The sequence below is a fragment of the Leucoraja erinacea genome, chromosome 32, assembly GCF_028641065.1.
Source record: "Leucoraja erinacea ecotype New England chromosome 32, Leri_hhj_1, whole genome shotgun sequence".
NCBI classification, from domain to species: domain Eukaryota; kingdom Metazoa; phylum Chordata; class Chondrichthyes; order Rajiformes; family Rajidae; genus Leucoraja; species Leucoraja erinaceus.
In genome coordinates, this window is record NC_073408.1 from 1476602 (window position 1) to 1493494 (window position 16893).

Below are 16893 nucleotides of genomic sequence, written 5' to 3' on the forward strand. Positions count from 1 at the left end.
GCAACGTTTCGGGCCAAAACCCTTTTTCAGACTGAATGTTCCCATTCTGAATGTCCACTGTGAAATGATTCAGAGAATGGAAATGATTTGAGTGGTCTTTGCCCAAGGCTGCAACACAGTTCATATTTTGCTATGGGCAGCTTTCAACCCAGAGGTGTGAATGTTGATCTCTCTAATTTCAAGTAACCGCTGCTTTCCCTTCCCTTCCCCCCCCCTCCCCTCCCCCCCCCCTCCCCACCCTAGTGGTCCTTCTAGTTCCACTCTTCGCATCCCTGTGACCCTCCATTATCACCGCTTCCCCACCAACAATGGGCCATTGTGGGCTCCACCCATCCTTGGTCATCTGTTGCTGGCCCTGCTTTGTTCTGCTGGCCCTCCAGTTCCCTTCCCTCTAATTTCAGACTGAAGAAAGGTCCTGACCCAAAACGTCACCCATCTTCTTTCTCCAGAGATGCTGCCTGACCCCGCGCAGTTACTCCAGTACTTTGTGTCGATGTCTGGTACAAAGCAGCATCTGCAGTTCCTTTCTTCACATTTTCCTGTTTGGGTTGCGTGTAAACACAAGACCATGAGATGCTTAATAATTTGTTTGTTATTCTGTTAAGTCGGGGCTCCCAGAGGAAGCGTGGTCTCATAGACTAATTGATCCATTTGATCATATCATGAACTGCACCTTTTGAAGTTTCCCCTCTTTCATCTCCTTTTATCTCCCACAAGCTTTGATTATGTTTGTTGATCCGATGGAAACGGGCAGCCCGGACGAGTTGCTGTCCCAAGTGAACAGGTCGTGTCTGACCTCACGCAGTGAGCGATGATAATGTGTTCGCCTCTCGTTGGGACATCACATGGAACCTCATAGCCTTGCCTTTCTGTACAAGGGATGTGTACAAGCACAGACCCAGTTAATGTGTATACACACGGGTACACACACATACACAAACAAGTGTGTAAACATGTGCCTCGTATACATACATCTTCTTCTCAAGCCCTTTTCTTCTCTAGGGAGCAGAGGCCATCGACACATGTCCTCCACCTCACTCAGCTGTTGGCAGTTCTTTCGAGATCTCCCGAGTTGAGCCCACTCTGACACTTCTGTACACACACACGCACACATTTGCCTTACAGCGCTTGCAGCGCTGGAGACCCGGGTTCGATCCCGACTGCGGGTGCTGTCTGTACGGAGTTTGTACGTTCTCCCCGTGACCTGCGTGGGTTTTCTCCAAGATCTTCGGTTTCCTCCCACGCTCCAAAGATCTACAGGTATGTTGGTCAATTGGCTTGGTGTAGGTGTAAATTGTCCCTAGTGTGTGTAGTAAAGTGTAAGTGTGCGGGGATCGCTGGTCATAGAAACATAGAAATTAGGTGCAGGAGTAGGCCATTCGGCCCTTCGAGCCTGCACCGCCATTCAATATGATCATGGCTGATCATCCAACTCAGTATCCCGTACCTGCCTTCTCTCCATACCCTCTGATCCCCTTGGCCACAAGGGCCACATCTAACTCCCTCTTAAATATAGCCAATGAACTGGCCTCAACTACCTTCTGTGGCAGAGAATTCCAGAGATTCACCACTCTCTGTGTGAAAACGTGTGGTCGGCACGGACCCGTTGGGCCGAAGGGCCTGTTTCCGTGCTGTATCTCCAAACTAAACTTTTCTAAGCCCAGGCACTCGCAGCTGTGAGCCCAACACAGACTAAGGCAGTGGGGACCAGTTTGACTACTGTGGGGGGGATTCATGTTCCTCCAGTTCTGTGGGGAACAGAAGACGTAATCAGATGTAAATCGCAGGGAAACCCAACTGATTCACCAATCAACCTCCCGCTCAGATGTTTTTATAGAATAGGAACAGAAAAGCCTTTGACAGCTACGCAGTAAATGGGCAATTAAGATATTTGCCCTTTAAGTCACGGCCTGGGCCTCAGCTGATCACAAACGCTAATGCCATGGGGGCCAGGCAGCTCCCGTGGGTTGGGGGAGGAGGGGAGGGAACCTGTGCATCTGCATTCAGAGAGCCCAGCTCATGAGAAGTGTGCAGCAAGGAACTGCAGATGCTGGTTTAAACTCAAGATAGACAGAAAAAGCTGGAGTAACTCAGCGGGACAGGCAGCATCTCGGGACATTTCGGGTCGAGGCCCTTCTTCAGACTGCAACGACCAGGTTCAGGAATAGCTACTTCCCCACAGCCATCAGGCTATTAAACCTGGCTCGGACAAAACTCTGAACATTAATAGCCCATTATCTATTATTTGCACTTTATCAGTTCATTTCTACATGTGTGTATATATTTATATAATGGTATATGGACACACTGATCTGCTTTGTAGTTAATGCCTACTATGTTCTGTTGTGCTGAAGCAAAGCAAGAATGTCATTGTCCTATCAGGGACACATGACAATAAACTCACTTGAATCTTGAACGTCCCCCATTCCTTCTCTCCAGAGATGCTGCCTGTCCCGCTGAGTTACTCCAGCATCTTGTGCCTTACTCCAGCTCATTAGAAGCTGGGGGGAGCTGTACTTGCAGATTTGCAGTGTGAGCCAAGGCAGGTAGGGTCAGGTTGTAGCCTGTAGGTGCATGTGTGGTGTTTGGGAGCCTCCTGGTCAGTTGGAACAGATAACTGCAGTGTCTAGTTTAGTTTAGTATTAGTTTAGTATTACCGAGCAGAAACAGGCTCCTAGTCCCACCGAGTCCAACCAGACCAGCGTTCCCTGCACATTAGCACTATCCTACACACACACGAGGGACAATTTACATTCTGTACCGAAGCCAATTAACATAGAAATCTGTATGTCTTTGGAATGTCGTAGGAAACCAGAGCACCCGGAGAAATGCCACGCAGTCACGGGGAGAACGTACAAACTCCGCACAGACAGCACCCGTAGTCAGGATTGAACCCGGGTCTCTGGCGTGTGAGGCAGCAACTCTACTGCTGCACCACCGTGCCGCGCTGGAGCCAGTCCATCTACAGTTGAGTATTACTCTGAAGAGATAGTGTTGTGTCTGTAATATATATAGGACGTGCCCCGGGCACTTTGTGCGTTGAAAACATCCACATGGAGCAGGCAGACAGCAGCCGGCCAAGAGATCTGCATTCCTGATGGAGGGTGAACATTGACCTCGGACACCCAGAGGTAACGCCCCTCCCCATCCACACAATTGTGTGTTGTGATCATTCATTCTGATCTGAGAGGGAGGAGGAACTTCCGAGACTAATGTTAAAGTGAGAGTTCCCTTACAATGGGAACCCTGCCTGGAGTCACAGTGGGCAGAAGGACACCTGTGTGTCTGAACCTAACCCCCTGACACTTTTATACAGTTCAGAACTGGAAGCTGTAGAAATATAACAATTTTTGAACCATTTACTGCTCAAACAACATGCCCCACACAAAATAGCCAGATGTAAAATATATTTACACCAGGCATATCGAATTGGACACTGGAGTAACTGTGGGAGAACTGGGAAGGTGGGGGAGGGATGGAGAGAGAGGGAAAGCAAGGGCAACTTGAAGTTGGTGAAGTCAATGTTCATACCACTGGGGTGTAAGCTGCCCAAGCGAAATATGAGGAGCTGGTAATCAAATTGATGTTATGTGCGCATGTTCCTTTTGTTGTTGAGCTCAGTTTTGGATTGGTTGGATGTTGGGATCATTTGTTGTTTGATCGGAGTGGGGAAACCCGCAACAGTGAGTTACAAGGATCACATTTCCAACATCAAAGCTTCAGGCAGCTCTCAGCATCACTAGTCTGCCCCAACAAAATGGGAAATAGTTCCTCTCCACACCCTGGGAATTTATGCTCCAACGTCTAAATCAAAGTTTGGCACGTCAAGGACAAAGAGGGGTGGAGGCAGATAAAGGGAGGGAGACACAAAGTGGTGGCGATGCAGAGAGAGGGAGGGACTTCCTCATTCACAGACCACAGTCTGTCCGTATTGGTGGAAATGTGTCATTCTCGATAACAATCAGCACGGGAGCACCTCAAGGCTGCGTGCTCAGCCCCCTGCTGTACTCACTCTATACTCATGGCTGCGTAGCCGGACATAGTGCGAACTCCATCATCAAGTTCGCCGACGACACCACTGTTGTGATACGTATCACTGATGGGTACAAGTCAGAGTATAGAAGTGAGATCGACAGATTGACCAAATGGTGCCAGCACAATAACCTGGCTCTCAACACCAGCAAAAGCAAGGAACTGATTGTGGACTTCGGAAGGGGTAGGATGGGGACCCACAGTCCCGTTTATATCAACGGGTCGATGGTGGAAAGGGTCAACAACTTCAAATTCCTGGGCTTGCATATTTCCGAAGATCTCTCCTGGTCCCAGAACACTGATACAATTATAAAGAAAGCACATCAGCGCCTCTACTTCCTGAGAAGATTACGGAGAGTCGGTATGTCAAGGAGGACTCTCTCGGACTTCTACAGGTGCACAGTAGAGAGAATGCTGACCGGTTGCATCGTGGCTTGGTTCGGCAACCTGAGCGTCCAGGAGCGGAAAAGAATGCAGAAAGTTGTGACCACTGCCCAGTCCATCACCGGCTCTGACCTCCCCACCATCAAGGGGATCTATCGCAGTCGCTGCCTCAAAAAGGCTGCCAGCATCATCAAGGACCCACACCATCCTGGCCACACACTCATCTCTCTACTGCCATCAGGTAGAAAGTTCAGGAGCCTGAAATCTGCAACATCCAGGTTCAGGAACAGCTTCTTCCCCACAGCCATCAGACTATTAGACACAACTTCAAACAAACTCTGAACTAAAACAGCCTATTGCACTTTATCTGTTTATTTATGTGTCTATAGACACACTGAACTGTTCTGTATATATGCTTACTATATTCTGTTGTGCTGCAGCAAGTGAGAATGTCATTGTCCCCTGGAACACATGACAATAAAACTCTCTTGACTTGACTCTTGAATGGAGTAAGTGAGAGATATTGTATACATGGTGGAAGGGTCAGATGGGACGGGTAAAAGAGGCATAGTGATACATAGACACATAGACAATAGGTGCAGGAGTCGGCCATTCGGCCCTTCGAGCCAGCTGACCATCCAACATCAAGCTTTTTCCCCATACCCCTAGATTCCATTAGCCCCAAGAGCTAAATCCAACTGATAAAGTAATCAACTGGAGAAAGAGCAAACATGGATAGATATACATGCATCCATAAATGCAACACGTTCACACACGCATGGACACATGCATGCACGGAATCACACAATTGCAAACATCTACACGCAAAAACACATACATTAGTCTCACGAGAATCTTGTGCAATCACACACACACACAATCACACACACACACACACACAAACACACACACATCACACACACAAACACTCACAATCGCACACAGAGAATCTTGTACACACACACACAAACACTCACACACACTCACACACACGCACACACACACACAAACACACAATCACATGCACACAGAGAATCACACACACACACACTCACTCTCACACACTCACACTCACACACACACAAACACTCACACACACACACACACAAACACACACACACACATAGACACACACACACACACACACACACACACACTCACACAGACACTCACACACACACACACACACACACACACACACACACACACACCCACACACACACACTCACACACACACACACACAAACACTCACACAAACACTCACACACAGACACTCACAAACAAGCACACACACACACTCACTCACACACACAAGATCTTAAACACACTCTCACACACAAGGGGATTTAAACACACACATAGTCTTTCACACACAAGGTTTTAAACACACATATAAAGAGCGGATAGATAAATCACATGTAATGAAGCAGGCAGTGTATGTATCATGTGTGTGGGAGCACAGCGGTGCACAAAGACAGACAGTGAAACACACAAAGAGGAGGGCAACGCACAAAAGAACAAAGCGAGCGAGGCAGCAGAGAGACTTGTAAATCTATCAGCACACGGGTCTCACCTCGTCTCCCCGTTCCTACACGGGCTGGCCGGCGTGGGTGGGTTGCACCATCCGCTGCCCCCGGCTAGAGCAGAGGTCAGTGGATCTCACACCGACCCCAGTGTTTCTCCGGAACCTCTCTCTCCCCACGCTTCAATCTCTAGGTTGAACAGTTTAAGTCCACGTAGCGGCGACCAGTAGTTGCAGACGGCAGCGGCACTGCTTCAGTGACAGGCTGGGATCGTGTGTTGCTTAAACGGCTGGAGGGGTGGGGGGTGGGGAGGGGGGAGGAAGCTAAATCTGCCTGTCGTTTGCAGCTGGCTGTGTTAGAGAGACTGGCCCTCCCTCGCCACCGCCGCCGCGCTCAGCCATGAACATTCCTCTCCTGCTCTGCTCAGAGCTTCACTAGGATCCAGTTTCACTGCCACTGACTGACCTCGCTGGCGATCTGCTCCCACTCCTAAAGCACTCCAGCTATCTCCCCCCTCCCCCTCCCTACCCTACAATCATCACAAATACATCGCTGCTCGCAGTCAGGCAGCGAGAGACGGCAGCAACGGCGACTGAACACTCACTCAGAGGCTGGGAGATAGAGAGTGGAATATGTTACACACATGAGCTCACACCCACACACGCGAACTCACACTCACACTCAGACACAAACTGTTATACAGTGACTTACAGGCACAGACACTAAACCAGAGACAAAGACACACACACAGATGTCTACAGAGGAAGGAGAGATGCATGTACTTGGAGACACACATAGACAAAGGCGCAGATAGATACACGTGGGTGAACGAGTGGGGAAAACGCCGGCACATAGAGACTCGGTTCAGGTACACTGCCCGCACCGAGAGATCTGGGCAGCAACAAGACAGAGACTCAGAGAGACACAAAGATGAACAAAGAGGGAGAGGGAAATTTGTGATGGGGGATTGTTGAGGAATCTGTAATAGAGAGGAAAACAATTGCCAAGTATTTCTGGAATTAGGATATAAGCAAAGGCTGTTTCCACGGCAACCCGTCCTCTGGCGAGACAGATTTACAGTTGCGGTGACCCTCTTTGATGGAAAGTAAATGGTTCGTCGAGGACTCAGTAGTGAGGGAACTTTGGAGGCAAGTTACACATCCATGGTGAGTGTGTAGGAAGGAACTGCAGATGCTGGTTTAACCCGAGGATTGACAAAAAACGCTGGAGTAACTCAGCGGGACAGGCAGCATCTGTGGAGAGAAGGAACGGGTGATGTTTCGAGTCGAGACCCTTCTTCAGACCCTAACCCATGGGTGAGGTGGGTTCAGGAAATCTCCGAAGGGTTCAATGAAGCGCTGCAAACAGAAAACCAACCAGACTCGACCGATAGTTTCATTTTACATATATGATGTTTTTCTTTCCTTCGTTCATAGAAACATAGTAATTAGGTGCAGGAGTAGGCCATTCGGCCCTTCGAGCCTGCACCGCCATTCAATATGATCATGGCTGATCATCCAACTCAGTATCCCGTACCTGCCTTCTCTCCATACCCCCTGATCCCCTTAGCCACAAGGGCCACATCTAACTCCCTCTTAAATATAGCAAATGAACTGGCCTCAACTACCCTCTGCGGCAGAGAGTTCCAGAGATTCACCACTCTCTGTGTGAAAAAAAGTTCTTCTCATCTCGGTTTTAAAGGATTTCCCCCTTATCTTTAAGCTGTGACCCCTTGTCCTGGACTTCCCTAACATCGGGAACAATCTTCCTGCATCTAGCCTGTCCAACCCCTTAAGAATTTTGTAAGTTTCTATAAGATCCCCTCTCAATCTCCTAAATTCTAGAGAGTATAACGAGAGAGAGTTCCTTCTATTCTCTAACAAATAAATGGATGTACTTTGTGTGGGAGAACGGGGAAGTACTATACCGCTTAAAACTAGAAACCACGTTCTCTGGTGTCAATTGGGAACATGGGAAAGGTGGGACCGATTAGTCACGCGAGTGTCTTGACGTTCACTTAGACACTTGGTATTGGATCTTACTCAAACGCAAGGCGTTACCAACCACATCAGAACATCAGCAGGTCCATGCGCACATCCCTTCTGTTAATGGCACACTTATGACTAGCCAGACCATGAGTCAGACAATGCAACTCAGACTACAGACCACAAGGAAACCACTTCACTCCTTCATCTGAGGGTTGGTTTTACTCCACAGACTCTCCCACGGTTGGAAGGGTCCCATGTTTGGACTTATCTGAACATATTGACATGATCAATTGCAAGACTAATTCCTGATTCAACTCCATTCACCGTCCATCCATCTGGAACCCTGGTTGGTTTATTGGTCACCCCAATCATAAAACACCAGCGATCTTCATGTTCCAATTCTGACCCCCCCCCCCCCCCCCCCCCCCCCCCCGCCCCCCGCCACTGTCACAGAGGGCTGTGGAGGCCAAGTCAGTAGATATTTTTACCGGTTATGCAGAGAAGGCAGAGAATGGGGTTAGGAGGGAGAGATAGATCATCCATGATTGAATGGCGGAGTAGACTTGATGGGCCGAATGGCCTAATTCTGGTCCTATCACTTATGAACTCGTGAGCTTTCTCAGGGTAAGTCCCAGCTGAAATGTTTCTCCATTTCACGCTGAACGACACAGCTCCATCTTTTATGAGAAAGTGCCTTATTCCGGATACCTCCAGTCTATTAATTTTAGTGCATGCATCACCCCTAGTTATAGAGGTACAGGCAGCCAGGATTACCAATGCAGTCTGTAGGAACCTGCTACTTTACCACAACCAGAGAGCAGAGCTGAACTACTATCCACCTCTTTGGTGCGCCCTTGGACTATCCTTGATTGGACTTTGCTGGCTTTACCTTGCACAAAACATTATTCCCTTATCATGTGTCTATACACTGTAAATGGATCAATTGTAATCAAGTATTGTCTTTCTGCTGTCTGGATAGCAGGCAACAAAAGCTTCTCGCTGCACCTCGTGATAATAAACTAAACTCATCTGGAAATCCTGCTCCACCACTAGGGTCCATAGAAACATAGAAATTAGGTGCAGGAGTAGGCCATTCGGCCCTTCGAGCCTGCACCGCCATTCAATATGATCATGGCTGATCATCCAACTCAGTATCCCGTACCTGCCTTCTCTCCATACCCCCTGATCCCCTTAGCCACAAGGGCCACATCTAACTCCCTCTTAAATATAGCCAATGAACTGGCCTCAACTACCCTCTGTGGCAGAGAGTTCCAGAGATTCATCTCTGTGTGAAAAAAGTTCTTCTCATCTCGGTTTTAAAGGATTTCCCCCTTATCCTTAAGCTGTGACCCCTTGTCCAGAATCTACTGAAGCACGTTATACATGAAGTGGCTACAGGGAGGGATTTGAAGAAGTTACTGGGAATAATGAGCCTGTGGCAATCACTTCAGACCACACAACAAACCCAGGAGGACGCTCCCAAAGGAGTTTTGTTTAGTTTAGTGATACAGCTCAGAAACAGGCCCTTCGGCCCACCGAGTCCACACCCTAATGCTGTCCTACACACACTAGGGACAATTCTTTACAATTACACCAAGCCAATCAACCTACAAACCTGTTCAAGAAGGAACTGCAGATGCTGGAAGATCGAAGGTACACAAAATTGATGGAGAAACTCAGCGGGTGCAGCAGCATCTATGGAGCGAAGAAAATAGGCGACGTTTCGGGCCGAAACCCTTCTTCAGACTGAGGGGGGGGGGGGGGGGAGAAGGAAGGAAAAGGGGAGGAGGAGGAGGAGCCCGAGAGCGGGGGGATGGGAGGAGACAGCTCGAGGGTTAAGGAAGGGGAGGAGACAGCAAGGGCTAGCAAAATGGGGAGAATTCAACATTAATGCCATCAGGATGCAAGCTGCCCAGGCGGAATATGAGGTGCTGTTCCTCCAATTTCCTCACTCTGGCAATGGAGGAGACCCAGGACAGAGAGGTCGGATTGGGAATGGGAGGGGGAGTTGAAGTGCTGAGCCACCGGGAGATCAGGTTGGTTATTGCGGACTGAGCGGAGGTGTTCGGCGAAACGATCGCCCAACCTACGCTTAGTCTCCCCGATGTAAATCAGCTGACATCTAGAGCAGCGGATGCAGTAGATGAGGTTGGAGGAGATACAGGTGAACCTCTGTCGCACCTGGAAACCTGTACGTCTTTGGAATGTGGGGGGGGGAAACCGGATCTCGGAGAAAACCAACGCAGGTCACGGGGGGAACGTGCAAACTCTGTACAGACAGCACCCGTAGTCGGGGTCAAGCCCAGGTCTCTGGCATCGTAAGGCAGCAACTCTACCGCTGCGCCATCGAGTTGCCCTTAGTTCGAGACAGCCTTGCAGATGAAATGCTAAGGTGAAGCCCTGTCAGTCTACACGAGGTGGATGTAAAAGCTCACAACTCTTTATTTGAAGCGGAGTTTGCAAATTCTCCACAGAGTTCTTGTCAACAATTACCCTTCAATCAATATCATGGAATCAAATTGAATCAGGAGTGTCCTTTGCTGTTGATGGCGTCTTGCCTTGTAAACATTGCTGCCAAGTTTCTTTAGATTTCCACAGTGCCTGCCTTTAAAACCTGTTCCATTCAGCTAGGAGATGTTTTGGGAATGGTGACAGATCCCACTGGAAGGGAAAACGTCTCCAATCCTTTTGTTTTCCTTAAGCATTGCATTTTGAACATTGGGTAAGCAGAAGCTGTAGGAATATAAATTGGCCCCCTTCTGTGTCAATCTGTTCATTTGTTAAATTTGTCAAGAGAGCTGAAACACAGCCTTCATGTTAAATTCATCACCTTGGCAATGTGAGGTCATCAGGTCAATGTTGGGAATACAATAGACACCAAAGATCCTATAGCGGAGCAAGATAGACCACTCCTTCTAAAGGCAATGGGCTGATGTGTAATACATAGAAACATAGAAATTAGGTGCAGGAGTAGGCCATTCGGCTCTTCGAGCCTGCACCACCATTCAATATGATCATGGCTGATCATCCAACTCAGTATCCCGTACTTGCCTTCTCTCCATACCCCCTGATCCCCTTAGCCACAAGGGCCACATCTAACTCCCTCTTAAATATAGCCAATGAACTGTGGCCTCGACTACCCTCTGTGGCAGAGAGTTCCAGAGATTCACCACTCTCTGTGTGAAAAAAGTTCTCCTCATCTCGGTTTTAAAGGATTTCCCCCTTATCCTTAAGCTGTGACCCCTTGTCCTGGACTTTACCAACATCGGGAATAATCTTCCTGCATCTAGCCTGTCCAACCCCTTAAGAATTGTGTAAGTTTCTATAAGATCCCCTCTCAATCTTCTAAATTCTAGAGAGTATAAACCAAGTCTATCCAGTCTTTCTTCATAAGACAGTCCTGACATCCCAGGAATCAGTCTGGTGAACCGTCTCTGCACTCCCTCTTATGGCAATAATGTCCTTCCTCAGATTTGGAGACCAAAACTGTACGCAATACTCCAGGTGTGGTCTCACCAAGACCCTGTACAACTGCAGTAGAACCTCCCTGCTCCTATACTCAAATCCTTTTGCTATGAAACGGAGCGGAATGGGGTCCTTTTTTTCATCCATTTCAGTAACCCGACCCGATCCGACTCGCAGTGTAATCAACGTAGTGGGGGAACAGTTTGTGTTAATAAATTATAATTCTGAAAATGAGGAGATGATTTTTATCAAATAACTTTTTACGAGGATGTTTCCGTAACCAGCTCCCGTCTCTGCACTAGTTATCTTATGGGATCTTTGGTGCGGAGACGGAAGCCGGTTACGGAAATGGGGCCGAAAATGACCCGTGAATCTGCCCCTGACCATACTACAACCGTTTAGTCGAGTGGTCTATCTTGCCCGCTATAGGATCTGCATTCAGATACAAAATGCCAGAGTATCTCCGCAGGTCAGGCAGCACCTCTGGAGAAAAAGAATAGTTGACGTTTTGGGTCGGAATCCTTCAGACTGAAGAAGGGTTCCAACCCAAAATGTCACCCCTCCAGAGATGCTGCCTGACCCGCTGAGTTACTCCAGCATTTTGTGTCTATCTTTGGTATAAACCAGCATCTGCAGTTCCTTCTGACACAGACTTTGGAATCCGGAGGAAGAAAAGGGGAGGTACTGGAGGACTCCGCGGATCAAGCAGCATCTGTGGACCCAGACACACCTATATCCACCTCCCGATTGTGTAGGAAAGGACTGCAGATGCTGAATTAAACAAAAGGTAGACACAAAATGCTGGAGAAACCCCACCCCCACATCAGTCTGAAGAAGAGTCTCGACCCGAAACGTCACCTATTCCTTCGTTCCATAGATGCTGCCTCACCCCCTAGAGTTTCCCTACCATTCTTGATTACCTTTGATTTTTCCAGCATCTGCAGTTCCTTCTTAAACACAAAATACTGGAGTAACTCAGCAGGACAGGCAGCAGCTCTGGAGAGAAGGAATGGGCGACATTCCGGGTTGAGACCCTTCTTCGGACTGATCGATCTACCGGTTGCTAGTTCCTGCCCCATCCGCCCCAATGATCTTCACACTGACTCCAGATGAAGGGTCCCAACTCAAAACACGACTGCTATTTCCCTACACAACTGCTGCCTGATCCACTGGCATCCTCCCATGGCCACCCTTTTGTACGCACAGTGCCACAGAGCTTGGTCCTGGACAAGATGCCATCAACATCTGGGCTACTGCGGTTCCCAACTCCTTCAGGGATGGACCAGAACTCGGGGAAGAATCATTTGTACTGTAACTAAATATCTACCGCCATTATATTCCAATCCTCAATTTAACTGGAATCTTATCAGGATGTCAAAACCAGTTCTGTAAAATATTAAAACATGAGTTAATTATTTACTCTAAGCATAACTAAACCACTGAAAGGTTAGTGAACAGTGCAGTAAGTAAGCTCTGATTACATTTACATCTTGGGCGCGGAACAGATTTGGAGTTGTCCTTGGAAGTAGGGCCATCACAGTTTTACAGTTTTGTTTTAAGGGGTTGGACAGGCTAGATGCAGGAAGATTGCTCCCGATGTTAGGGAAGTCCAGGACAAGGGGTCACAGCTTATGGATAAGGGGGAAATCCTTTAAAACCGAGATGAGAAGAACTTTTTTCACACAGAGAGTGGTGAATCTCTGGAACTCTCTGCCACAGAGGGTAGTCAAGGCCAGTTCATTGGCTATATTTAAGAGGGAGTTAGATGTGGCCCTTGTGGCTAAGGGGATCAGGGGGTATGGAGAGAAGGCAGGTACGGGATACTGAGTTGGATGATCAGCCATGATCATATTGAATGGCGAATGGTGCAGGCTCGAAGGGCCGAATGGCCTACTCCTGCACCTATTGTCTATGTTTCTATGTTTATTGTCACGAGTACTGTGGTACAATGAAAACCTTTATGCCCCTGTCCCACTTAGGAAACCTGAACGGAAACCTCTGGAGACTTTGCGCCCCACCCAAGGTTTCCGTGCGGTTCCTGGAGGTTGCAAGTGGTTGCCGGAGGTTGCAGGTGGTTGCAGGTAGTGGAAGCAGGTGGGGAGACTGACAAAAACCTCCGGGAACCGCACGGAAACCTTGGGTGGGGTGCAAAGTCTCCAGAGGTTTCCGTTCAGGTTTCCTAAGTGGGACAGGGGCATTAATGAGTGGGTTCTCTGATAAGGGCTGCATTGCGCACCCCAGTGGGACTGAGAAGGGGCAGAGGGAATGAGGCACTCACTCCTCAAAAGGCTGCGGAAACTGAGATAGATATAGTCAAACAATTTCACAGAGCAGGCTGCTCAACAGTAGAATCACTGCCTCACAGCGCCAGAGACCCGGGTTCCATCCTGACTACTGGTGCTGTCTGTACGGAGTTTGTACGTTCTCCCCGTGACCTGCGTGGGTTTTCTCCGGGTGCTCCGGTTTCCTCCCACACTCCACAGGTTTGTCGGTTAATTGGATTCGGGAAAATAGTTAGCTGTCCCTAGTGTGTGTAGGATTATGTTAGTACATGGGGCAGCATTGACCGGTGGGCCAAAGGGCCTGTTTCTATGCTGTATCTCTAACGTCTAAACTTGACAGAAAGAGTTTCAGGTCTGAATTACTTCTCAGTTCTGCCCCCAGCTCCATTGCCCTGCTCTTGGCTTGGAGTCATTAAAATTGTTTCTTTTTTTTGAAATACTAATTCTAATTCTTTTCAAAACATCAACATAGTTATGGGTAGTTGTGGTGAGGTGGAGCAGTGTGGGGCCATGGAGCTGAGGTGAGGGCCAGTCGCTGTGTATGTGCATATTGAGCCATTAACCTGCTCAGCTGAAGCCTAACCTGTGCGCTGTGAGTGAACATTGGTTGATAAGGAACAAGAGCTGTCAGAAACCAAAGCCAACTCAACGGAGAGAGCTGCCAAAGGCAATCAGTGAGAGAAGGCAACATGTCAAAACCTCACACAGAGTGAGACTGAATCCATTCAAATAAGGAGGAACACATTCTTGTTACTGTGAATATCCACATTACCCTTACCATAAATACTGTAGAAACCAGTTTCTTCCTTAGCTTCCTCCCAGCTGTGATCAAGTAACTGAACCATCCCACCACAGGCAGAGAGCAGTCCTGTATAACTATCTACCTGATTGGGGAACTTCAGACTATCTTAGATTGGACTTTACTGGCTTTACATTGCACGAAAAGAGCTTGGACACGCTAGAGGCAGGAAACATGTTCCCCATGTTGGGGGAGTCCAGAACCAGGGGCCACACAGTTTAAGAATAAGGAGTAAGCCATTTAGAACGGAGACGAGGAAACATTTTTCTCACAGAGTGGTGAGTCTGTGGAATTCTCTGCCTCAGAGGGCGGTGGAGGCAGGTTCTCTGGATGCTTTCAAGAGAGAGCTAGATAGGGCTCTTGAAAATAGCGGAGTCTAATCCTGCACCTAATGTCTATTGTCAATTGAAAAGTTATTCCCTAATCATGCATGTGAATGGCTCGATTGTAATCATGTATTTGCTTTCCGCTGACTGGTTAGCACGCAAGAAAGGTTTTTCACTGTACCTCGGTACACGTGACAATAAACTAAACTGAACTGATCAACACATGAATCAGGAGCAGAAGTAAAGGCATTTGGTCCTTCAAACCTGATCCACAATTTAATAAGATCATTGATTAACCGATTACAACATTAATTCTGCAATTCCTGCTTATCCCTGGTAACATGTGCAGATGCTGGTTTACACCGAAGATAGACACAAAATGCTGGAGTAACTCAGCGGGACAGGCAGCATCTCTGGAGAGAAGGAATGGCTGACGTTTTGGTTTCAGGTCTGAAGGGTCTCGATCCGAAACGTCACCCATTCCTTCTCTCCAGAGATGTTGCCTGTCCCACTGAGTTTCTCCAGCATTGTGAAACATAGAAACATAGAAATTAGGTGACTTCCTTGCTATTCGGCCCGTCTAGCCTGCACCTTCATTCAATATGATAATGGCTGAAGATTTCATTTTATATCCTGTACCTGCCTTCTCTCTAACTGCCCATTGATCCCTTAGCCACATTTCATCCAAGAGAGCTTCATATAGCCAATGAACTGTGAAATTAATACCCTCCGTGTCTAGAGAATCCAGAGATTCACCACTCTCTGTGTCAGATAAGGAGGCATCTATTTTTAAAGGAGGAGAGACTTTCCTTAGGGGGTTAAGAATCTCTGGAATTCCCAACAAAGCAGTCTGTAAATGCTTAGTACATTCTTACATCAAAATGTTGGCGAATCCTTTGCAAGACCTGCTCATTTGTTAGAAAATGAACACAGACAATACCAGACTCCGTGTTAGGAGCGCGGGATGTCAGCATGGTTTACTGAACGCACAATCAAATAAACATGAGAATGCTCCCCTCTGCCAACACGACCCAAGGCAGTGAATCCCTGGTCTTTGTTGGCAAGAGGAAGCTTCTGTAACCATAGTAGGACTCAAATCTTCTGAATGGATGCAAACATAACTGCAGATGCTGCTTAACCCTGCTGATAGATGCCTACTGTCAATGACTGGAGTAACTTAACACCCAGGTCTCGCTGCCATTTAGAAAGGAGACTAGGAAAGACCTTTTTCTCATAGTCTGCTTTCCTGTTTTTGCCACCAAAATGGATAACCTCAGAGGCCGGTCCAGGCAGATACTCTGGATGCTTTCAAAACAGAGCCCACTCATAGGGCTCTTCCAAGATACCCTGGAGTCAGGGGAGCATCCTCCTCAGGCAGGAACTGTGTACTGATTAGTGTCATGATGGCCATGATCACATTGAATTCCTTGCTATCAAGGATGGCTCTTCTTCAAAAATCGAATGGATTCTACTCCTGCACCTATTGTCTATTGTCTAACTCAGTAGGGGCAGGCAGCATCTCTGGAGAGAAGGAATGGGTTGATGCTTCGGATCAAGTCTGAGGAAGGGCCTCGACCCAAAACGTTACCAGCGTTGCTGCCTGTCCCGCTGAGTGACTCCAGCACTTTGAGTCCTTCTTCATGTGCAACATCTTCTGAATGTTGTTGCTAAACACCCCCCTTGTAAGCATAACATTCCCAAATACACCACATCCACTCACAAAGGGATAGCAAAGCTTCAAGGTGGACAAAAAGACTCCGTGAAAGGAGCGCGGTGCAGCATGCATCTATGGAACGCACAATCAAATAAATATGAGAACGTTTCCCCTCTGCCAACCCTTACCCAAGGCAGTGAAAACCTTGTCTTTTTTGGCAGAGGAAGCTTTGTACCCGAAACGTAGGCCTATTTCTGAATGGATGCAAAGAACTGCTGATGCTGCTTAACCTGAGTTTAGACACAGCATTTTGGAGTGTCTACCTTAGAATTTTCCAGCATCTGCACGGTTCCTTCTTAAAGCTTCAAGGTGAACAGAGAGTTGTTGACTCTTGGTCTGAGTCACTCAGAGGCCCTGTGTAATCCTGAATGCCCAACAG

The 16893-nt window shown here is 47.9% G+C and overlaps 1 protein-coding gene across 9 annotated transcripts in view; it reads right to left on the reverse strand.

Moving 5' to 3' along the window:
* phldb1b (pleckstrin homology-like domain, family B, member 1b) overlaps positions 1-16893 on the reverse strand; it is a 238366-nt gene that overhangs the window by 98715 nt on the left and 122758 nt on the right. Inside the window, exon 1 of one of the 9 annotated variants that reach the window (XM_055660551.1) lies at positions 5991-6228. The exons of the other annotated variants lie outside the window; for them this stretch is intronic. The gene's annotated coding sequence lies outside the window, so the exon portion shown is untranslated. Of the gene's footprint in view, positions 1-5990; positions 6229-16893 lie in introns of those variants that run through there. 9 annotated transcript variants of the gene reach the window in all.